The sequence below is a fragment of the Rhinolophus ferrumequinum genome, chromosome 2 (assembly GCF_004115265.2).
Source record: "Rhinolophus ferrumequinum isolate MPI-CBG mRhiFer1 chromosome 2, mRhiFer1_v1.p, whole genome shotgun sequence".
Classification (NCBI taxonomy): Eukaryota; Metazoa; Chordata; class Mammalia; order Chiroptera; family Rhinolophidae; genus Rhinolophus; species Rhinolophus ferrumequinum.
Genome location: NC_046285.1, coordinates 45,761,450 through 45,786,917, shown reverse-complemented (window position 1 = coordinate 45,786,917; position 25,468 = coordinate 45,761,450). Strand labels below are relative to the sequence as shown.

At 40.4% G+C, this 25,468-nt stretch overlaps 1 protein-coding gene across 1 annotated transcript in view; it reads left to right on the top strand.

Moving 5' to 3' along the window:
• Positions 1–3,263: 3,263 nt before the first annotated feature.
• The window catches only part of GPR156 (G protein-coupled receptor 156), an 82,880-nt gene continuing 60,675 nt past the window's right edge, over positions 3,264–25,468 (top strand). Inside the window, exon 1 of the mRNA XM_033122298.1 lies at positions 3,264–3,331. The gene's annotated coding sequence lies outside the window, so the exon portion shown is untranslated. The remainder of the gene's footprint in view (positions 3,332–25,468) is intronic.

The following is a 25,468-nucleotide window of genomic DNA, read 5'->3' as shown; positions in this document are numbered from 1 at the left end:
ATGTTGACTCTCATTATAAGGCATGTGAAATTAACTTGATGTCAATCTGAGTAAAATTGTAATTGGTTTAAAAAACAAAGTTGAAAGATAAATGAGAGATTAGGGAAAGTACTTGCAACAGATACAGCATACTCAAGGGTGACTATCTATAACATAAAGAAATTTTTACACTTTCAAAAGGAAAAGACCAGTAATTCAAAAAGAAAAATGAACTAAGTATATGAATAAGCAATTTACAGAACAGAACATCCAAAGGAGAAAAAGAGAAAACATGAGCAGCCTCACTAGTAGTCAGTGAAATACAAGTTAAAGGAACAACAAACAACTATTCACTTATCAGAATGGTTAAAATTATGCAGAGCAAACTGTTACAGCCTTTTAGAAAGGTGTCTATTAACATTTTAAATAGACCAATCTCATATCTAGGAATCCATCTTTCAGGAATTAAAGGACCAGGGCATTTCAATACACATATAAGGACATTTACTGAAACATTAATGGCAGTGTTAATTTTTTTTAAAGAATCTGAATGCCATGAATAGGGGAAACATTGAATAAATTTTGGTACATCCAAAACATTAGGCAGCCTCTAAAATAAAAGAATGAATTAGAGCAGTATCAGTTAAATTGGAAGAATGTTTATGACTTATTACTTAATGAGAAATGCAAAAAGCAGAGAAGTGTGTTTACTGATTCCTCATTTTGTAAAATAAATAAGAACAAAAATATACATGTGTGTGTGTATATATATATACATATATATATACATATATATATGAAGTTATATCAGCATGCTTAACTTTTTAAATAGTTGAGAGTGAGGGAGAGTAGTGAGGGGGAGAGTCAGGTAAGAAAAGACTAAAAAGAGAGTTCTGAAGAAAATACAGCATACAAGAAACGATTGCGTGAGTGCATATATGGATGGATATGTGCATGAAGAGATACGTGAACATATCATCACCAAAACATTTACAGTGGTTACTTCAGAGCGTGCGGGGTTATTTCCTCCCTTATACTTTGATGTATTTGAATTTTTACAATAAGTACACAGTTTAAATACAACCAAAGAATGGTTACATATTTTAAAATGTGTGTGTGGCTAATAATTGCTGTGAGAGATGAAGATGAGTCAGAAACATAGCCTGCCTTGCAGGCCCCGACAGTTAGTGGGAAGACAAGAGGACACAGCCAGCTGTAACCTAAAGCCAAATTTAGTGAGTGTAGTAAGAAACACAGAGTGTTGGGAAAGAGACATTAATTGATCTCACAGATCTGACTAGAAGATGTGGAAGAAATTCGTTAAAGGAGAAGGTATTTGAGTTGGATCTTGAAGCCTTGGGAGATATTCAACTGGTAAAGATGGGGATAAAGAGAAATCCAGGCTAAGGGACCAGAGTGAGCAAAATAAACAGGGGCATTAGAAAACCAGGGGTGTATTCAAAGAATGGCAAGTGGCCTGGCTTAGTATAAATGGAACATAGGTGTTGAGTGGACAGAAGCTTGGAAAGAAAGGTAAGCTGCTTCCGAATTGTGTAAGTGGTCTAGAGGGTATTCCAATCGCAGAGGGAAGCTCTGCAGGTGTGTGTGTATAAGGGGTGGGGGCAATGTTTTGTTTGTTTTTCCAGGAGAGTGACATTCTTAGGTCTGTGTTGGGGTTGGGGAGACACAGGAGGCAAGAAAACCAGTTAGAAAACTATTATAATTAATCAGCCCAAGGTAATCAAAGTATAACAAGAGCAGCAACGTGGGAATGCAGAGGAGGGAGAAAACTCCAGAGTCGTTTCTGAGGTAAATAGGGCAGGCCTTGGCGGAAGATGAAAAACCTTCTGTGCCTGGCAACTGGGGGGACGGGGATACTCCAATCTGAGAGAGAACACTGGGATTAGAGGTGGGACCCACATGCAAAGAAAGAGCTTGCAGAATATAGAGGGGATAGTGAGAACAAAGAGCCCCTTGAGAAATGCGGAGGGATCAGACCATCACAGAGACCAGAAGAACAACTAACTTCTCAATCTAGAACGACAGAACAGAAGACTTGATTCTGGTCTCTGGAGTCAGCTGCCCACAAGCCTTCTTAACTAGAGTAACTCCGGCGGAGGATTAAATCCATCCCCCTCAGTTTGCGCACATACCAAATTAAAGGGTCTCGCTATACAGCATGAGAGCTCTGGAAAGAGTCTTGGGTAAAATCTCAGACACAACTCGTACTCTTGGGAAATCCAGCTTTCTGCTCACTGCCTTGAGGCCACCCTTGGCTATCCTTCTTACTTCTCATTTCTCTCCTCAGTAGAACCTCTCTGTGAAAAGAATTCTTTGGGGGTAACATCGTGCCTACGACATCTAAGAACGTCACTACCGTCCTGTTGGCAGTGGGAGCCGGCCCCACCTGTCTTTCCTCCCTTACCCCCTCGCCAGCCAAGGGTTTCCTCAAGGCTGTCGGGAAAATGTGGGGTTTTCCAACCAGCATATATACATCTGAGATTTTTAAATAAATGAAAATATGAAAAGTCTAAATAGATGCCCAAGATCCTTTCCAGATCTCTCACCCTGTAGCTTCTTCAGGGTGTCTTAAACAAAAAGCTCACACATATTTTTAATGGGTGGGCATCTTGTTTGTGGCTTCCTTTTCGCATTCCGGGGCAAAAGTAACGTTCTTGTCTTTCTGATTATAAATGAAGTACAAACTCAACGTAAAGAATTTGGAAAATCCAGAGAGTCTGAAATAAGAATACTAATTGGTAACTTCACCCCAGAAATAAAAAATGAATATTTGCACAGAAGCCTTCCAGTCTTGCCACTGGCCTGTTGGGGACCCGAACCTAAGGCTCCCTCCACGGCCCCGGGTCCAGCTCGCGGCGCAGCCGCTGGCCTGAAGCCCGGGAAAGGGCGCCGCAGGGAAGCACCCACCGAGGGAGGGTCGGAGCAGGGCGCCCGGAGGCGGGGCTGCCCCTGGGGACTCCGCGGCGGGGCGAGCAGACAGACGCGCGCGGTTGGACGGAGCACGGCGCGCCGGCCCGCGGGTCCCGGAGCGGTCTCCCAGCCGAGCGCCGGGTCCGGGCGCGCCACGCAAGGCTGCGCCAGGCCCCGGCCAGGGGCTGCCCACCCCACGGGGCACCGCACGCCCGCGCACACCGCAGCGGCCGGCGCCGGCCGCCCGCCGCTTCCACGCCCCGCTGCCGGCGCGGCGATGGGCGCGGCTCCCGGCCCTGGCCCTGCCCCCGCCCCTCCGCGTCCCATCCAGTCCCGCGCACCCGCGAGAGACCCAGGCGTCATGGGCGTCCCGCCTACAGCCGCGGGCTTGGCGATTCTCGGCGGTCGGGGACCTGGTGAGGTGAGCAGCGCGCCCTTGAACTGGTCCCCAATCTGCCTTTCAGGGGAAAGTTCACCCTACCGTGCAGGGTGGTGGGTAGGGTTGGCTCCTCACCGGAACAGTGAAGTCCTGAATGCAGAAAGTTTCATTGCGCTGCGGGCTGTCGAACTGCCTTGTTCTGGGCTGAGGAAAGTCGTCCCAGAGCTGCAGCATCCTTGAACCCTGGCAAGCACCCGTTTGCAACTTAGCTCTCAGAAGCGCGGGGCCACTTGTTAGAACTCGGTATTTGAATGGTGCATATGCAGATGTACTTGTGCTCCTGCAGAATACCAAGCTTGAGGTTTTTCTTTAGAATCGAGTTTTATTGTTAACATTTCAGAATAGAAATATGTGGGGAGAGAAGTCATGAAACGATGCTCTCACTCTTCCCTTTGTTGGTTTTCTAGGCAAATGCGTGCACGAGTAATAGGCAAATTATGTCCTCGCCTGTAATGAAATGTCTTTCCTGGTGTAGTCCTTTAAACTAGGATACGGAAGATAACATTAAATTATTGCACCCCTACGTGAACGTGAAAGATGTTCAGGTGGGAATTAAAAGCTGGAAAAAATGTTGATATAGTTGCATTAGGCAGCAAGGCCTGCAAAGGAAAACAAATGTTTCTTCACCAATGGTGAAGTGCAGCATAGAAGGTCCCCTTTCAGGGTGCATTGGCGGCCAGGCTTGCAAAACAGTAACTTCTTCCATGGCTGCAGTTGAAGCAAAGGAGTGTGGAGCTAAATGGCTGTGGAAGTGATTGTATAGAGTGTAAGGCAGTTTGAGTCTAAAGCATAAAATGCCTTGGAAGACTTTGCTTGAATTAGGGATCTCTTGGGAGGGGGTCGATGGACCTCTGGTCCCCATTCTGCCAGTCTAATTCCACTTCAGGGCCACTACTGTCTCTGGAGTGCTGCCTGTATTTCCCTTTTCTCTTCTGCCACCAGCCTTTAGCTTCTCTCTGTTCCTCAGGAAAGTCTAGAGTTGAGCCTGGTCAGAGGCAGAGTTATGGTAGCCTGGGGATAGAGAGCTTCAAGTCTAGTGAAAGCAGAATTGTGGTCTAGGAGAGACCTAGGGGGTAGGTGGGATGAAGCCACTGACTTCCAGCCTAGAAGGCTCTCTAAAGAGTGGGAGAATAATGATTGAGGGAAAGAAATTCTCTGGGAAGGACCATAGGTGCTTAACAGTTTGTTTCTTGCTGAGAGTTTTTATATTTTGTTGTTGTTTAACCACAAGGGCATTTCCAGATGGGGTTGGGGGAGGGAGTATGAGGTCTTCTCTGAAAAGTGTCCCCCTGACCCCCATTCACATTTTATTCCATTCCCTTAGAAGTTTCCAAAGAGTAATTGGGGTAGGGGGAGAGAGTAAAGAAGCACAGAGGCTCTGACATGCCGTAGAGACCATGGGAAGTGGACAGTCTTGGGCAGAGAAGTTGGATTTGAAAGTTGAAAGGAATGTTCTAACCTTCCTTTGAGAACCTAGAGGTTCTAAAACCTCTAAAGTTTTAACCTTTAGTTAAAAATCAGAGCCTTTATTTTGCAGAAAGCTGTTGAGAACCACAACATTAATATTTAATTGCTGATGACTTTTGCTTGATAAATATGTCAATCCCTACCTTTTTTTGCTCCAACATTTTATTATGAAAAATTTCAGACATACAGAAAAGTTACCTACCTCTCTTTTTATAAACTTATAACTATCTTGAGACATAAACTTGTTAATAAAATATCAGAGTTTGCAATCCAGGCATATGTGACCTGGACCCGGACAGAGCTTGAATCAGAAGGTAGTTACGAAATATTAGATGTGTGGAGGATATTAACCTTTTGAGGGGATAAAATAGGGATCTATTCTTCTGACTTTTCCCTAAGAATCTTAGGCAAAGCTCTTAATTGCCTCCTTTTTCCCATTCTTAAAACTTCAGTTGGATTATATCACTCCCCTCTTTAACACTCTCCACTGGTTTCCCTTCACACTTGGAATAAAATCCTACTCTCTTCCAGGGCTTATTCAAGCCCTATATGTTCTGGCCGGTGTGACCTCATATGCTATCACACTCCTCCCCTCCTTTGCTCTTCCCTCTGCCTAAACACTCTTCCCTCAGGTACTTGCACTGCTTCTTTCCTCAATTTATTTAGGTCTCTTTTCAAATGTGACCTCTTTGATCAGGTGTCCCCTGACTATCAGATCCAATACAGCCCTTTGTCACTCCCTGTTCTCTGACTCTGCTTTATTTCTTCATTACACTTATCATTACCTGGCATTGTATATAGTATATATGTTTATTTGTTAATTGTCCATATATATCCCCCACTCGAATGTAAGCTCCATAAGGACAAGAAATTTTTGTTGTATTCATGACTGTGTTTCCGTTTGGCATATTGTAAACAATTAATAAATAATGGTTGAATTAATTAGATAAATGACACAAACAAGGCATTGACTTCCATAAGGGTTGCAGAACCCTTGGCAAAATACTAGAAGTCCTTTTAGGTAATTCAAGTCAATCAATATTTTATAGGGAAACGATGCTCCTGGAAACCAGTGGCCTCTTTTGTCCTCACAGCGCTTCAAAGCTGAATCCTGTGTTCGAAGCTGGGCCAGTTTTGACCAATTCACATCCCAAACAAGATATTAAAAATGTCAATCTCAGAAATTTCCCTATGCCCCTTTCTGGTCAACCCCACTATCCAGAAGCATCTTTTGTCATGATTTCTGTTATCATAGATTAATTTTACTTTCCCGAGCATCATATCAATGAATTCACATGGTATGTACTTTTATGTCTGGCTTCTTTTTGCTCAGCATAATGTCTGTGAGATTCATCCATGTTGTTAAGTATAGCAGTTGTTCATTTCTTTTTATCCTAAGATAGTATTCCAGTGTGTGAATCTATACCATGTGTTTATCGATTCTCTTACTGATACTTGCATTGTTTCCAGTTTGGGGCTGTTTTCAATAAACCTTCCATGAACATTCTTATAGGGTCTGCCTCATTTTGAATCCTATGTACTTTATTTAAAAATCTTTTGTGTGTCCCAGTGCTGAGAGAGGTATGGCAAGTTTGGGAGGGTTGTGACTGGTGTGGCAGCCTGCCTGCAGCCCAGCGAGCACCTGCCCCAGACAGCTCCACTGGGCCCTGACTGCCTCCCACTGCAGAGAGACAGCACGTGGCAAATGAGTGTCCGTGCAAACTGGAAAGCCCTAAGGTACACTTTCCGTGTTTTTAGATCCTTAAAAGAGACTCTATAGAATGCCGGCTGCCTTTGCTGTCGTGTTCCCCTCCTCCTCTTAGAGGCCCACCCCTGTACAAGTTGACTCTTATCAGCCACTGAGCATTATGCTATCGAGGAGTTTAAATATTTATGAGCAAGAGTCTTGTTCATAGCCTGATAAAATATTTATGTGTTTCCACGGGCAGTGGTTTCCATCTAGACTTCTCAAGGTGTTTTTCTGAACACTTGTCATAATCATGAGTTCCCCAGACAGAGATCGATGATAGGGCCAGAGAACATCCCATATTATTGAACCCCACCTTGCAGAGCACCCTGCTTTCTAGGGCTGGGGGAAAATGAGCACACAGAAGCGTGGGCCTTAATAGTGTCTGGATCAGGAGAAATACTGCATGTGCTGATGAAAATGGATTGGAAAAAGAAGGGCCTGTTAATATAGTACCCCTAAAAGTGTGAATCCAGTAGGGATAGTGAGAAAGAACTTGTTGGAGTGATGAGAGATTGATTCAGATGGAATGTGCTCATTCCAAATAGAAGAATGAAGGAATCAGCCTTGTAAAAGACACACACAGTTCCTTTGACACTGAGTAGGCAAGGCCTATAGCAGACGACTATGTTGAGTGCTATAATTATCACACCTGCTGTGAAAATATGGGCGAAGCGGTGGAGGCTAGCCAGGGTGTCTAAGTGTGGGGTACAGAACTAGTTATTTCAAGAGGAATTGTTATTTTCCTTTAAGGAAGAAGTGCCTTTTGAGTGGAGTTCTGAAGGAGGTGTGGCTCTTTGATAGGCAGCTGTGGTGTGGTGGGCAGTTCCTGGAAGAGAAGAACTTGAGCCGATATTTGAGTCATGGCCAAAGTGCTGCTGTGGCTTGAGTAAGGGGGGAGGGCCAGGTCAGGACAGGTTTGCAATAAAATAAAACAGGAGACCTAAAGGCCAGCTTGTCAAGGACACCAGAGTGTTGACTTTGGTCTGTTTGTTGTGGGGAATCACGTAACTTTTGACCAGAGATTGGGTCAGATTTTGAGCAATTCTTGGGAGGTGCATCTAGCCCAGGCAAGGCCTTGAGGTCTGTTTATATCCGAGGCACTTCCAGAATATTCTCCTGTTACCAGTCCAGTCTAGAGACTTTGTACAGTCTAGTCTAATGTAGGTAAACAAGAGGGAATCAGATTCATTCAGGATACTCGTCGGACTGACCAGAAACAGGTCTTACCAACCACCTTCCTGCCCCCCATAACAATTAATGTGACTCAAAATGCTCTGAGTCAAATTGAACTCATAGGATATATGCTGCATCCTCTGATCTCCTTCATAGCCACTTTGTCTCAGTGGAGGGAGTTGAGGGGGTCTAAGTACCCCTCTATCACCTGAACCCAAATCTGGGTCAGTGTACTTCAGACTTGGGTTGCTAGGCAACGGGGGACTAAGAGATGAGGCTGGCAGACCATCCCTGCAGACTTGGGCCTGCTTCGACCAGGCTGCTGGGCAGTGACTAGAGAGGGTGGAGGTCATGCAGATTGATAACCCGTGGACAGGACTGCCCAGCCACCTTCCACATATGTGCTCCCTTCAGATTACAGGTTCCTATTCAAAAGTACCCCCAGGATATTCATTCATTCATTCATTCATTTATGTTTAACTCCTAATGAAAATAGGAAGGGAGGTTGGGAGGGCTATTAAGCCTATCGGTCATCTACACTTCATGATGTTTGTGCTAAGAGATAATTGTAGAAGTGATGGCTTTGGGGAAGTCCGTCTTCAATGAGGAGCATTACATGTACACAGATTAGCCAGAAAGCACTGGAGTTCTGATGGGGAGAAGGGATTTCTTGGTGTGAGGACAAGAAAGGGCATGGGAAGTCCTCTTAGAGAAACCATGATTCTGCCCAGGGCCTTGCTCTCTTGCAATTGCTCTCTTGCAGCCGAAGATACTTGGTCCAGAGTGATATTGGGAACACCCAGGAACGAATACTCTGGGCCTTCCTGTTGCCATCTGTCTATCCTGGGAAGTCAAACTATCAGTTGGCACTGCCAGCTCTCCATCCTGATTTCCCACGGGTAGCTGGGGAGACCTGGAGAGAGAAGGCAAAAGCAAATATCTTAACTAGGGAAATGGTAAGGGCTTAAAGGTTTGGTCTGGACGGAAGGGGTGGTGAGGCCGAAAGTGTCGGTCTGGCTAGACTCCAGACCAGTGCGGTCCTTCTTGGCTCTAATCTAAGATAGTCCTGATTTTCTGTGTGGAGTGGAGTCTCCCAGGGGCCACATTAGCCGTAGTTTTCTCTCCGAAGAGGTGAACAGAATGCATGCCTCAATGAGCACCTTTTCCAAGTGGACATTTCAATGATGATTGTGCCCAGGCTGATGATGGCCACCTGCTGTTAGGATCAACCCAAAAGATCAAGTAAAGAGGGAGTGGGAAACATAATAAATAGCAGGAGACAGGAAAGGGAAGAGAGAGTAGTGACCCGCTGGGATCCTAGGTACCCAATTACCTGCCAGTGAAAAACTGGAGGAAAGAAGATCAAATAACCACCCAGGGGAATCTAACTGCAGATATTGCTGCCTTCCAAGGCAGCTGTGAGGAGAAAGGACAGGCTGATGCTTGAAGGTTGCTGTCACCGTCAGCCTGAGGAATATTAATGCAGGCTTGACCCTCCAGAACACAGTCACACCACAGCAGTCATATGCTGTCTACACCCCCTTCCACACTTCCACACATTTTCTCATATCCTTTGTATTCTCATATCCATTGTATACTGTTGTATACAATATTCATAATACGTGAGACATTCATCCACACTTGCAAAGCTACACAGACGCAGACCTACTTAAAAAGGTAAGGATAAAGACAAGAAGAAACTATTCCAAATTATTGCCAGCAGTGGGATTATAAATGATTACTTTTTCTTTATTAAACTTACCCATATTTTCCATGATTGCTATAGCAAGCATTTCTGCAATAATCCAGAAAACAATAAGTAAAAAAATCTGTTAAAGAAGTAGGAAGATAGAAGAAGAGGCATTGATCGAGGAGAGTAGGATTGTACAAAAAGAGAAAAAAGATGTTGGAAGATGAATGAATGATCAAAACAGATGATTCTTCACAGGCCGCTAGCCTCTGTATATTCTCTTTATTACTGAATAGGATATACCTATTGCCCACCAGAAGATCCGGAAGCTTCTATTAGACTGAAACCAAATTGCAACTACTAAGCTAAGTGTCACACCCACCTCCAGGGCCTTAATGCCATCCTATGGGCAACAACTGGAAGGCCCACAGCTGGCTCCCGATGGTCCTCAAAGAATCTTCCAGCGAAGTAGTAACACAGAACACTTGAAACCTGGGCGGCAGCATCTTTCCCACAGAGTTTAGTATTTATTCCTGCAGCGGCTGGGCCAGCCTTGAGCATCTCATCTCTGAAATATGGAACAGGAGCCAACAGAGGCTGTCAATAGTTGGAGTAGTGGGATTCTCCCAGACAAAAGCCTGTTCCAGTCTCAGCCATGCCTCTGCCTGCTGCTCACTGGCTCAGGAGGCCCCTTGGGAAGTTGTGCAGCTGAGGCTTTGGAGAAGCAAATGCAGTTTTCATTTCACAACCACCGGCCTTTTCCAGAGGCTCTCTGAAGTCTTTGCTTTAATTGGCTTCTGTTGAGGGACCCAAGGTGAGGCCCCTCTGCCGGAGCAGAAGTTCCTATGTATTTACCTCTACCCACCAGGATCGATTCAGAGCAAATGCCAGAGAACTACACACCCGCTCAACTCGAGTCCAGCATTACTTGTAATATTATTAGTAATTATTAAAGTCTCAAATCCCTTCTATATTTTAAATTTATTACATTTTTAAATTATAAAAGCAATACACACTCATGATAACAAGTGTAGGAAGACAGCAGTATGTAAAGAAAATGTTGTTAACCTCTACCTCCTCTCCCTTCTGTCTTCCTGACAAAACCACCGTTAAAAGTGCAGTGTGAATGCCTTCACTCCTTTTCTATGTTCAAACAAACATATGTAGAGTTATTTTTTATTTCCTAAGTGGATGGTATTATATTTCATATAATAGGAGTTACTCTGTTATTTGTGTCATTTGATTTATTATGTACATTATTCTAGATACATACATTTAATGAATCATCCAATTTATTATTTTTAATAGCTACCAAATATTCCTTTGTGGGAAGTTTCATAATTTCCCCCACTATTTCTGTATTGGTAGATATTCCAGTTTTTCTTCTAGCTTTTTACAACAACAAATTATACCACAATAAACAGTCTACAATTATCCTTACACTTTGGTTTTTATTTCCGTAGGAAGATTCCCCACATTGGCATTTCTGTGTCAAAGGGAATACATACAATTTTAATGCTCCCTGTGGGTCTCCCCTACGACTCTTGTTTCTCTCTCTCCTTTTGTCCTTCTCTCCCCTCTCCCAGTGCCTTCCTCAAGGGGAGCCTGGTATTTAGGCAGCCGAGCCCTGCAGTGTGAGCTCATCCTTGCCAAGTGTGGATTAGATCAGCTCAGTGGGGAGCAGGGTCTGCATCTCTGGGCTGCATTGTGTCTCTGTTGCTTCTGGTTGGCCAGACTGTTTACAGTTCCCGCCTTGCTCATTTATTCCATGCTGTGGAATTATACACGGTCTTCATCTGTAGCAGGAGCAGTTTGGTCATTGGGGAGGGTGGGGAAGAGGAGGAGGGAAGTTTCAGAGAGAAAAGGCTGTTACAATGCTTTCTCACAATGCCAGATCTGCTATGGTTTTTGTTATGCCCTTTCTTTAATAGTTGGATTGAGAAAAGTTCTTTGATTCTATCCCCGTGTTCTCCCTCTATTTGGAGGGATTTGGGATTTGGGGACTTTTATGAGTATATAGTCAATCAACTACAACTGATTACTTGACATGAGGATAATTAGTTAAGAAGGTAGGGGTCTTGGAGCTTAAGGATCAGTGCCAAGCAACAGATGCGAACATTTTTAAACAAATGATTTCAGCAAACCAGGTTTAAGAGCAAGCTTCCCGGGAGTACATGGCTTTCATTTTTAGTGTTGCTCTTGTTTGGATTTAAACTTCTCTAGTCTGGTCCACCAGACTAGAGAGGAGTGGGACTCCCCACCACACCAGGGCTGGAGAAAATATCAGAGAAGCATTAAGGGAAGCTGGTGAGTACAGATAAGTTAACTATAAAAAGTGAGCTGACAAAATAACAAGAAGTAAACGAGATTTTAAAATTCTCAGCTGAAGGCTGCTGTGTGACCAGTGGGCCTATGAATATGAGTTGGTGGACAGTTTATAGAAATCTGTGATCTCTCATCCACATTAGAAATCCAATTGTGAGTCTGTGTTCAGAATATAAACATTAGCTAAGCAAAGGAAAAGAAATTACAATGTCCTGTGGCAGACATTTTGCTACTGTCTCCTATAACACATGCTGCAGTTTTTACTCAGTAGCTTTGAAATGCATTTCTGTGTCCTAGATTTAAAATTAAAGGAAGAGAAGAAAACCAGGATAGAAGTTATTGCAATTAATTCCTAAGGAGAAACTTTAATTTTAGTTTCAATATGTATATATCTCCAAAATAAGCATTAACTTTTGTGTTAATACATACTTTTACATAAACTTTTAATTTTCAAATATGCACTGACCAGTAATAATGATAGTAACCAGTCCCTACAATAGGTTTGTCTTTTATAACTTAGAGATTCTATAATGTATCTTAATTAGTGTCATAGTTAATAGTAAGGATAATTATATCCTATACTGTTTGCACTGTCATTTGTGTCTGTAGTGTAAAGATTACCTTTAAAGAGCTTGGTATTGTCAGTAAAAAAATTTTAAGGTTAAATATAGCACAAGATATTGGATTACCCAATAGCAGACCATTGCTCCCATAGAGGACATCTACAAAAGCTACTCGTAGGTTTAAAAAAACTGGGGGAAAAAAAGAAAAACTACTTGAAGGCATAAAAGACCTACGAAGAGAGCTAGGACTTACAAGCTAAGACCTTAAAAGAACAAAAACTCACTGGATATTCCACATTCTAGGTTGTTTCTTCCCTTAATACAATAACCATTTATTAAGTAGCACCTGAGGAGAAGCTAAGAACCCAAGCAAAAAGCAGCTGCTAAGATTCAGAAAAGCTGAGTAGAACGTTCTGCAGTCTGATAAGGCTGGGGCATGGGGGCGAGGGGGGAAGAAGGAATTCAAGGATACTAAATGAGGCAGGACATGAGAGGCCATGATCATGGAAAGAAAAGAGGAACAGAGAAATCATGCCGATGAGTTGAATAATTTTCCTTCCAAATTCTTCACTTATTTATTTATTTTTAAGATTTTATTGGGGAAGGGGAACAGGACTTTATTGGGGAACCAGTGCGTACTTCCAGGATTTTGTTCCAAGGCAAGTTGTTGTCCTTTCGATCTTAGTTGTGGAGGGTGCCGTTCAGCTTCAAGTTGTTGTCCTTTCAGTCTTAGTTGTGGAGGGCGCAGCTCAGCTCCAGGTCCAGTTGCTGTTGCTAGTTGCAGGGAGCGCAGCCCACCATCCCTTGAGGGACTCGAGGAATCGAACTGGCAACCTTGTGGTTGAGAGCCCAGTGGCCCATGTGGGAATCGAACCAGCAGCCTTCGGAGTTAGGAGCACGGAGCTCCAACCACCTGAGCCACCGGGCCGGCCCTTCTTCACTAACTTATAAGTAGCACAGACCAAGTGGTAAAAAAGCCAATCAGAAAGCAGGTGCTAAAAAGCCAAGAAGCTAATGAAAGCTGCTTACAGTCTTAAATGTTTACAGATAAAAAGAGTGTGGGGTCCACCAAAGTGAAAGGCCTGAAAAACACTGTGATGGTTAATTTTATGTGTCAACTTGAGTGAGCCACAGGATAGCCAGGTATCTGGTTAAAACATTGTTTTGGGGTGTATCTATGACGGTGTTTCTGGAAGAGATTAGTACTTGAATTCATGAGCTGAGTAAAGCAGTTGGCCCTCCCCAACGTGGGTGGGCATCCCAATCTGGCCTGAGAACAACAGGCAGAGGAAAGTTGAAATTTCTGTGCGTGACTGTTTGAGCTGGGACATTGATTTTTTTCCTGTCCTTGGTACTCTTGGTTCTCAGGCCTTCATACTCAGACTCTCTGGCTCTCAGGCCTTCAAAGGACACCATTGCTTTCCTGGGTCTGCAGTTTGCAGATGGCGGATCCTGGGTCTTAGCCTCCATAATTCCATGAGCCAAAACTTTATAACGAATCTCTTTTATGTATATATAAAATATTTGTCCTGTTTCTCTGGAGGACTCTGATTAATACAAACACCCTAAGCATTCAGTTGGGACTCCTGAAGGACTGTGCCTGAGGAGTTAGCCCAGAAATCGACCTCGTCTTATAAAACCATTGAAATCCAATCCCCAGAGACCAGTCATTAATTAGATTAAAGTGATCTGTTTTTACTTGAATACCCTAGTAGAAGCTAAAGAACACATTCACTAGAGAAGAAAAAATGATGCAGAGTCTTTGCATTTTTAATACATGGTTTCTGATATTCAGTGAAACAAAAGGAAACAAAAGCAGGCATACGAAGATACAGTTTCTAGAATATGGTACAAAAAGAGAGACTTCAGACTCCCTGAGTTGCCAAGACAGTTTCAAGTCCAAGGAGATCAAGGCAGCTGGAGTTTGTAAAACAGAGTACTGGAGAGGAGAGAGCTGCACTTGACATGAGAAAATATATAAGATTTTTATCATTATTTAAACCTCTTTTAAATGTAATTGGTAATTAAAAAAAAACACGTATTGTGGGGTTTATAACGTATGTAAAAAGAAATATATGACAATAACAGCACAAAGGCTTGGAGTGAAGATATGGAAGTATATTGTTATAAGGTTTTCTTACTACATGTGAAGTGATATGATATCACTTGGGGCTAGACTGTGATAAGTTAAAGATGTATCTATAAACATAAAAATAATCACAAACAAAATAAAACAGATAAGTATAGCCAATAAGCCAACACAATGGGTAAAATAAAAAGGATAAAATGGAATCACAAAAATTCACCTAATTTTTGTGTAATTAGAAGTAAATGATCTCAACACTTGAACTAAAAGGTGGAAATTGCCAGATAGAATAAAAAAGCAAAGCCAATTGTATACTAGGTACAAGAAACACACTTTACATATAAAGACGCAAATAGATTAAAAGAAAGGATGGAAAAGATTTACTATGCTAACACTAATCAAAATGTAGCTGAATAGCAATATTAGATAAAGTAGATTGCAAAGAAAATTACCATGGATAAAGAAGATCATGATGATAAAGTAGTCAATTCATCAGGAATACATAACAATATTAAACATTTATGCACCTAGTAACAGAACTTCAAAATGCATGAAGTAGCAATAATATAACTTCAAGGAGAAATAGACAAATCCATAATTTAGTGAAAAATTTCATTAGCTTTCTCTCAGTAATGGATGTAATAAGAAGACAAAATAATTTAGAATATAAAAGAAGGAATCAACACAATCAATCAGCTTGACCTCATTGATCTTTATATAGCTCTATAACCATCAGCAACAATATATGCATTCCTTTTCATGGCACATGGAACATTTATCAAGATAGACCGCATTCTGAATCATAGAACAATTCTTAATAGATTTAAAAGGATTCAAATCATACAAAATATGTTCTTGATCTTGTGGAATAAATTAAGAAGTCAATAATAGAAATCTTCAAATATTTGGAAACTAAACAGTGCACTTCAAAATAGCTTATGAGTCATAAAGAAAATCAAAAAGGAAATGAGAAATTATTTTGTACTAAATGAAAATTAAAAGTCAAGTATCAAAAGCAGTACTTAGGTGGAAATTTATAGTGCTAAGGGCTTATAAGAAGAAAAGTCTCAAATCAATATCCTCAGTTTCTATCCTAAGAAACTAAAACAAAAAAGAGAAAATGAGACCCAAAGTAAACAGAAGAAAAGCAATACTAAATATCAAAGCAGAAATCAATAAAATAGATACAAAAAAGCAGTAGAGAGAATCAATGAAAGCAAATGCTGATTGAGTGTGAATATCAATAAAATCAATGAACTTCTATCTAGACTGATCAGGGTAAAGAGTACAGATACAATTTACTAATTGCATGAGTTAAAGAAGTGACATCACTCAGCTTTATTCCAATAATTCCATCAAATTAGATGAAATGAAAAAATTCTTTGGAAGACACAAACTACCAAAGTCTTTCAAGAAATATTAGAGAATGTGAAAGCCCAGATATATTGAAGAACATCTCAGCAAAATAGGAATAAAAGAGAACTTCCTTAACCTGTTAATAGGAATCTATGGAAAACCTGCATCTAACATTATATTTAATGGTAAAAGACCAAATACTTTGCCCCTAAGATCAAGAACGAGACAAGGATGTTCACTCTCACTAATTCTATTCAACGTTGTCCTGGAGGTTCTAGCCAGTGCAATAAGGTAAGAAAAAGAAATGAAAGGCATCCAGTTTGGAAAGGAAGAAGTAAAACTGTCTTTATTTGCAAGTCACCTGATCAATCATCTATGTAGAATATTCAACAGAATCTGTAAAAGAGCTACTAGAACTAATGAATGAGTTTAACATGGTTGCAAAATACAATATCAATATACAAATGTCAATTGTGCATATTGATTGTTGAACAATCAAAATTGAAAGTAAAAAAAATTAAAATACCATCAAAAATATGAAATACTTAGGGATAAACTTGATAAAAAATTATGCAAGACCTATATATGTAAAACTACAAAACCTTTCTGAGAGAAATTAAAGAAGACCTAAAAAAATGGAGAGATGTACCTTGTTTGTGGATGCTATGAACTAAATGTTCGCATCCCCCCCAAATTCATATGTTAAAATCTAGTCTTCATTGTGATGGTATTTGGAAGTGGGGGTGGGGGTGGGGGGAGGCTTTGGGAGCTAATAAGTCATGAGGGTAGACTCCTCATGAATGGCATTTAGTGCCCTTATAAGAGGCCAGAGAGCTAGGGAGCATTCTTTCCATCATGTGAGGGTACAAGAAGTCAGCCATTTGCAGACTGGAGGAGGGCTTTCACCAGAACTTGAGCATGCTGGCACCATGATCTTTGACTTCCAATCTCCAGAACTGTGAGAAATAAATGTCTGCTGTTTATAAGCCACCCAGTCTATGGCATTTTGTTACAGCAGCTGAGCTCACAAAGACAATGGATTAGAAGACTCCATATTGTTCAGATGGCAATTCTCCCCTAAGTGATCTATAGATTCAGTACATCCTCAATCAAAATCCCAGGTGACCTTTTTGTAGAAATTGATAACCTTATTCTAAAATTCATGGGAAAATGTGCAGTATCTAAAATAGCCAAAACAACTTTTTTTTTCTTTAAGGGAACAAAGTTAGAGGACTATCAATACCTGCTCATTATTTCAAATGAAAGAATGGTTTTACAGGTGTATGTATAGTATGTTAAAAGTTACCAAATTGACACTTTAAATATGTGCAATTTATTGTATGTAATTTATAGCTCTATAGAGCTGTTTTTTAAAAAAGCTAATAGGAAACTGAGAGTAAAAGCTACAAGAAAAGGAACATAGGACAGGTTGGAAAAAATAAAACAAATAATAACATAATAGATTTTTAACTCATTTATGTCAATAATTATCTTAAGAATAAATATACTATTCCAATGAAAAGATAAACATTATTGGCCTAAAGAATAAACATTAAAAATGATTATTAAAATGTCTTAATTGATGACGGAGTTTGTCATAGCCTTTATCATCTTAGTGCACATGCTTTTTTGGTGAGTAGTCACAAAGAAGTATTTGATTTACGAGAACAATGTAAAGAAATTTAATTTAAAAACATTTGAATCCCTGGCTTAAGCTGATTTGTGGTTTGACATGAGCCTCCGCATTTGAGATGATTGGGGTTTAGAGGGAGGGGTTGATGTGTGGCCTGTGATCTCCCATCCTGATTTTGTATGTAAAATATTACGTATTTGTATGTTTTTCAGGAGAGTGTCTAGAGCAGGGGTGTCCAAACTGCGGCCCGCAGGCCAACTGCGGCCCACAATCCATTTTTAATTGGCCCGCAGCAAATTCCAAAAATATATTTAGTTTACTTAAATAAACCAGGTGAGGCAATACGTACTTCACCTCGAGTGAGTGGCCCGGCTGTTTGTGTATTTTACTGCATATGGCCCTTGGTGAAAAACGTTGAAAAAGTTTAGACACCACTGGTCTAAAGATTTCATCAGTATCTCATGTCCAAAAAAATTGAAGAATCATGGTTTGAAGAATGAAAAAATTGAGTGTGCTAGTCTGTGTCGAATTTCTGAACAGTACTTCTTTGAAATTAATTTAAAATAAATAATTCAAATGACTTGGTCTATAAATGTGTACGTGAGCCTCATCACAGCAGCTTGGAGTAACAAGTTAAAGGTTTTCCCAAGGGTTTATGTGGTTTAAACTCTGACGAAAACCCTTTATTTCCTTCAGCTGGACTGGGGTTCTCATGGTATGATTCCCAGGTCAGCAGCTGTAGCATCACCTGGGAACTTACTAGAAATGCAACTTCTCAGGCCCTACTACTGAGTCAGAAATGTGGAGGTGGGCAAGGAAGCCTCCAAATGATTCTGATGTGCACTAAAGTGTGATAACCACTGGGTTAAACAATGCTTAGAAAAGCTATTCTCTACCGCCTGCTTTCAGGCCAGGTTTAGGACAGTTTGTTAAGAAAGTGGCTGCAGAATGAACAGTCTAAAAATGTTGATAGCATGTATTTTTCATCTTTATCCTCAAAGAGCCTGAATTGCTCTCACCCAAGTGTCTTTTGTTGCACAGCAACAGTGAACAACAGTTTAGAGAAATCCTATGTCCAACTGAAATTGGAATTTAGAGACACAGCATGTAAGTTCACATATAAAAATTATGACTAGGAGGCCGTTCAGAAATGAGCCCCAGTAATTCCAAGGGCCTTGGATCTCTGCTTTCTTTGAGGAGTGGAATATTCAGTCTCCTGAACAGACTGACCCTCCGGAACCAAGTTTTATTTACCTTTTTCCAACTGTGTGGCACCCTCACAAATGTCCTTTAATGGAGTGCTCAGTACCACCTTGGTTCCGTTCGTAAGAAGCTAACAAAACCACTCAGCCTACATTCTGAGTCCCAAACAGGACAGAGGTCTCAGCAATTACAGTATAAAACTTGAGTTTTCCAAAACCAGCCTCTGAAACCTTCAAATGATCATTCTCTCTGGTCCTTCTGGTGCCTGAAGCTTGATTTGTCGAGACACCTTACTGTTTCGCTGATGAGTAATACGTAGCGTAGAGCTCTTCACAGCAGTTCTCATTAAAGGAGGGCAGCCAAGTGGAATTCATTCTTGGCTCTTCATAGTTTTCGAATGGGAATTTTATTGCATATTAATGAGCACTAATTGACATTTGTGACTGGTTTTTATGGAAATCAAGCACGTATAATTTGCATAATAGTACCTAAGTGCTTTTAGGTAACAATGCAGCTCGGGCAAGTTGGTGAGGGTTTTAGTATGTTGCCGTTTTTTGTTTTATTTTCATTCCCAACTTCAGTCCCTGGTTATACTGTGGAGTATTAACAGGTCTCTAGGATCCGTCTATGAGGCAGTAGTGACAGACAGACCCGTTTGTGTGGTTGAGTCAGCTTACACCTGAGAGTACAGAGCGAGTCAGCAAAACGTATTAGGTCAGGGCTCAGAAAGCAGGAGATATTTCTGCTGTATCAGCGAGGGATGTTCCAGCCCTCCTTCCGAATCAAACCTCCCGATTCTCCTGAGTTATAGGAGTCCCTAGATGGTCCTGAGGATTGTTCCTAGGAGTCTGGAACTCCTTTTCTGTATAATGTTTTGAAAATGTCTCTGAGTCCACTTTAGCAAATATTTATCGATCACCTACTTACATACCAGGTACTGTGCTTGGTACTAGAGCAAAACCATGTTGGCTGGTTCCATGCTGCATCCCTAGCTCTTAGCATAGTGACTAGGATGTAATAGTTGATCAATCAATATTCATTGAATTAATGAACATGTTCTCTACCATTAGGGATCTGTAATTCACTATTCTTACAAAATCTGATTTTAAGTACCATGTAAAGTTCATTGTTCTTCATGTTAGAAATACAGTAATCGTTCAGAACTTGGGATTCTGTCAAGAAATTTAGAGAAACAAGATGGATAACCTCAGTTATGTGCCCCAAGTCTTCTGTACCGATGACCCTTCTATTGCATGGAAATGAAAGAAGCTACTCCGTATTTATTGATGATCTAGTATGTATAGGTTACATACGTCTTATAGATCATCTGATTTAATCACTAATGAAACTTACAAGATATAGCTAGTTATTATCCTCATTTCCTTGAGGCAGCTAAGAAATAAACAAGTTAACTAACAAAAGCCACAGATAGAAAATGTTGGAGCTGAGACTTAAATTCCGCCTCAGCTCTGTCCACTGCAGTGGCACTCATTACACCCAGTGGTCCTGGATATGTGAAGTGAGGCCAACTCCAGGTGCTGGGCTGGAGAGCTGAATTGGCCCAGGGGCTCCGGGACGTGCCCTGTATTCAAGTGACCGACTGTTCATAGTAAACGTACGATTTACAGTATAGTTTCCCAGATCCTGTGGGCGACCAAAGTCAATAGCCAGTCTGATTCACTTTAATTGTACCAAGTAGCCAGGAAAGTTTAAACGCTGTATAACAAAGGGAGAAATCAGGTTTAGGCGTAGAAAAGTTACAAGTAATATGAAGCTAAAGGTTGTGTACAGCTTTCTATAATGTTGAGCAAAAATGTTCTCCGTATTGTGGGAAGATCACTAACTGCAGGCTGGGAAGCGCAGGAGGGGAGAGGCTTTGGAATACAGGGATTAGGAAAGAATGGTGGTATAGTTCAAGAGTTCATACAAAGCCCAAGGATCCCAAAGGGTTATTTTCTTTAAGTTCCGCACTAGACTAAGGGAATGAATCAAGTTCGCTCTTCTTACCCGACCCCACCCACCTCCCATTCCTGCCAAGGGACACCAGTGAGTCCACTCTGCTTTTAAAATCCCCTAAGACTGATGTGTTTGGAGCAGCCATCTCTACTGCCCCTGCTCTTCCCTCTGGTGAATCAAGAATCCCTGCTCCAGGGTTCCTGGGGGTGGTTATTCAGAAACCATAAAAGTATGGGGAAACCTTAATTGGAGGCACTTCAGACACTTTAAAAGGGAACTTTTATCATCTCTCCCTATTTTATAAGGCAAATCTGAGGTACTGAGAAACAGATTAATTCAGTCCACTTTATATTGTTGGGGAGAAAATGTACAAGATCCAAAACTTATACTTTCCCAGTAGAATAGTCTTTCTCCTTCTACTGTCATGTTTTCCCAAAAATAAGACCTAGCCAGACCGTCAGCTCTAATGCGTCTTTTGGAGCAAACATTAACATAAGACCCGGTATTATATTATATTATTCCCTGTCTTATAGTAAAATAAGGCCAGGTATTATATTATATTATATTAATATTATATTATATTATATTACATTACATTACATTATATTATATTTATATTATAGACCCAGTCTTATAGTAAAATAAGACCAGGTCTTATATTAATGTTTGCTTCAAAAGACGCATTAGAGCTGATGGTCCGGCTAGGTCTTATTTTCGGGGAAACACAGTGTGTTCCTCTTCTCTCTTGGACCTCCTCCACAAACTTCTAAGCTTTAGAGCTGTTACCTCTATGGCCCTGCCTGCTCCCCAAGTCCAGGCCTCTGCCCCAGCTGCCCCAAATGGGTGAAAGGCCAACCTTAACTTCCTCTAAAGGTCCTGTAAAGTAGTATAGAAAGAGCACTGAACTTGGGAGACCTAGATTCTGTTCCTACACTCCCTAGGGGACCCTGAGCCTCTCAACCTCTGTAGGACTGTTTCCTTGACCCTAAAATGAAGAGATTGGACTTTTTGCCCCACCATTCTGTGACTTCACCTTCTTTCCCTGACTGAACTATCTTGTCCTATATATGCAATACTTTCCCACCCTAATCTCATGCCCATGTTCTCCTAGAAAGTATGTACAAATGTGAGCCATCTTCTATGTTGAGGATCTACGAGTATGTGGCAGGAGGTCTTAGGGGAGGTTGAATCCCCTCTGCCCTGCTTGTACCTGCCTGCTGCCCCCACAAAAAGCAATGTATGTTCAGGGAATAGAAGTTAATTTTTCTGTTAGTACAAGTGATCCATATTCAGGATGTTTGTAAATCTGCTACCAGAACATAATACATGCGTTCAAAGGTAATTAGAAATGCATTTTACATTCCCTGCTGTTTATAATTCTCCATGTATCTGCTGCCTACATTAGCACAGTTAATGGAGAGCTAATACCTCTAACAACAGTGGTACCAGAAGGAACTTTAGTGAACATCTCGTCCAGTGCTGTTGGTGGTCGTGATTTGAAAAGATACATTTCTGATGCATTTGCATGTGGTTCTGTCGTATCTCTCTTAGTGGGTAGCCTGAGTCTGAGGTACTTCAATATTTGCTCATATTGGATAGAAACATCCCTATTACTCCAATTGTCCTTTTTCCTGCTTTTCTTAGGTTGGTGCAAAAGTAATTGCGGTTTAAAAGGTTAAAAATAATTGCAAAAACCACATGACTTTTGCACCAACCTAATAGTATAAAACATACAGTGGGATGAAAAGTAGAGAGGTAAGGAAATCAGGACAAAAGGAAAATAGACATAGCATGATAACATGAGGCAGAGATACCTAATACTGCACAGTTGCTGTAAGTGAGTCGTATTTGATTCTGAACTTCCCAGCAGCCAACAAAGAGAGAAACATACTATTCGTGAGATAAAAATGTTCCAGAAGAAGATACACTTATCTTGATATTTGAGAGGAAGAGAAATTATACCATGTGTTCTCATGGAGGAACCACTGAGTCAGTGTTATAGACCATACCCTCAACAATAGCCTATTAATATCTCTAAGGCTAAGTTCATTCATTCAGTAAGCATGAATTGAGTATCTATTATGTACCATATATGTTGCAGTGCATTACAATTATTCTTTTATGATGATGAAATTACTCTCTCATTGGCCAGCGGGAGAGCCATTTGATTCCTGTATCCTTTTGACATGATTGTGGCCTCTGATACTTTTTTATTTTCTGGTATGACAAGATGTCCCAGATTTATGTTGTATGTTTATTTCCAGCACCAAAAATTAAATTGTCCATTTTGCTAAAGAACATTGGTTCCGTTTAGTGGAAAGTGGTTTTAAAGATCCTAATCTGGGCAGTTGGAGTGTTTATTGTTACTGGGTGGTAATTACTTCCGAGCCAGTTAGCAGACTAGGAAATGTGAATGTTTTAGAAATAAATAAATTCTGAGTCCATACTGATATCTCCCATTTAAATTAAAGATTGAAAATTTTTTACTTATTTTATATGTGTATCTCTTCTCTCTCACTTTCAAAATCTTACTTCTCAATGACATGAATATAATTACTTATTTGCTTTATCTAATAGATACTTATATGTGTATATGTGTATGTGTGTGTATCCATATATATGAAATAGGAACAATGCCCACTTAAAGCAGTTTAAGATTTCTTTGTGGGTATTTTTTGTCCTTACGATGTATAATCAAGTTACTGTTACTTAAAATAATTCTTGTCTATGTGGTCATGCCATCAACTTGACATAGTTAGGTTCATTTATTTCAATTTTTTTTTAATTTTTAGAGGTCGATTTTCTTCTTTTTGATTAGTTTTGGTTTTAAGTACAATATTTACATGGTTTCAGAGTCAAAACTATAAACATTGAGAGGTCTGTTTCCTCCCTGCCCATTCCCCGTTGTTCTTTTCCTCCTCTTATAGGTAATGCTTTTATTCTTCCAATGTTTGGTTTTGAAAATAAGCCAATGACCTGTATGAATTTCATCTTTCTTACACAAAAGGCAGCATATATGTTTTTTTTGGGTGTTTTTTTTTTTGTATCTTGCTTTTTTTTTTAACAATATATCCTGGAAATCATAGCATATATAGATATTCCTTATTATATTTGTAAAATGGAAATACTCCTTATTTAAAATAACAAATATTATTTATACAGAAACAATAGAGTGAGTTCCCTCGGGAGAGCAGTTCTGATGGGTGGGAGCAGTGGCCTGGAATGAATATGCCAAGAATTAATGCTTAATTCTGGGTATTGTTATTTTCTTCCTTGTACTTTTCTGAGTTTTAAAGATACCTATGAATTAAAAAACAATTTTAAACACAACTGCACACCAGGGCAACAAAGGAAAACTCTCAGGAATCACTGAAGTATGAACATCTAATGGAATTCGATCACAGAGGGAAAGTGCAGGTAAGGATGGGAAGGGTCTGTAGATGGTGGAGCTGGTCCTAAACGGAGAGCTCTATCTCCTCTAAGAGTATTTAGTGTGAGTGTGAGAATTTCTCACCTGAAGTGTGAGAAATTGCTGAAGAAAAGGGAAGACGCAGATCGTCCCCAAATTTAGTTTGCAATAGAATCACTTTTTTTTTAATCATCAATACCTCTCATTTTCTGCAATAACAGGAGAAAGATTAATGTGGAAAGCTGTCATAATTTTCACTATAGAATCAGCCTTTAATTTTTTAGGCTTATGTGGCCAAACCTGGAAACCTAATTTAAAATTGCTTCACTGCCCCTCGGGCCTTCTCAGATGCTCTTGCCCTAACCTACCTTTTTCTCCATTGTCCTTAGCACCTTCAAAATATTAATTTATTTAGTTATTATGTCCACTGATTATTGTTTGACTCCCCTCAATGTAATACAAATTCTTTCAAGATAATGTATTCCAGGTGCCTAGAACAGTGCCTGTCCTTCTGTCGGAGCTCAAAGAAATATTTACTAAACGGAATGAGTATTGGCAGCCACGGTGTTTTGGGGGGAAAGGGAATGTGTGGCCAGGGAGTTCTGCATTCATGTGTATACATCCTCCCCTTACACATTCATCTTATCACATCATGGCTTTGGAAGCCTTGTTTGATTCATCTTTATTATTGGTAATGCAGACACCAACACAGCTAGCAGTGAGAATGTGAACCAAGGCAGCTGTGTGTGAAAAATGAAATGACACAGGTGAAGTGGGTTAAAGGAGCATTCAGTGTATGTGTATTTTTCCAGTACGTATATGCTTATGAGCATAGCTTTAAAAATAAAAATAAAAAAACATGATCTTTTTACATTTACCCACACATTAACATGTCCTGCACCCTTCATTCCTTTGTATAGATACAGATTGCATCTGGTATCCTTTTCCTTCTGCCTGAAGAACTTCCTCTAACATTTCTTACAGTGCATATTTCTCAGATTTTCTTTGTCTAAAAATTATTTTACCTTCATTTCTAAAAGACATTTTCACTGGGTATTGTATTTTTGGGTGACTTTTTTTTTTTCTTTCAGCACTTTAAAGGTGTCATTCCATTCTCCTCTGGCTTATAGAATTTCAAATGCAAAGTCTGTTTTAAGTCTTACTATTGTTCCTCTGTACACAATTTGGCTGCATCTAAGATTTTATCTTTATTACTAGTGTTCAGTAATTTCATTAGGATGTGCCTTGGTGTGTGTGTGTGTGTGCATTTTAATACTTAATCTTCTTGGGGTTGGTTGAGCTTTTTGGATCTACAGGTTTATACTTTTCATCAAATGTAAATTTTTTTGGTCATTATTTCTTTCAAATATTTTTTCTATTCCCCCCTTAATGCCCAGAACTCTAGTTACATATATGTTAGACCACATGCTATTTGTTCCATAAGTAACTGAGGCTATGTCCATTTTTATCAATCATTTTTCTCTCTATGCTTCATTATGGATAATTTC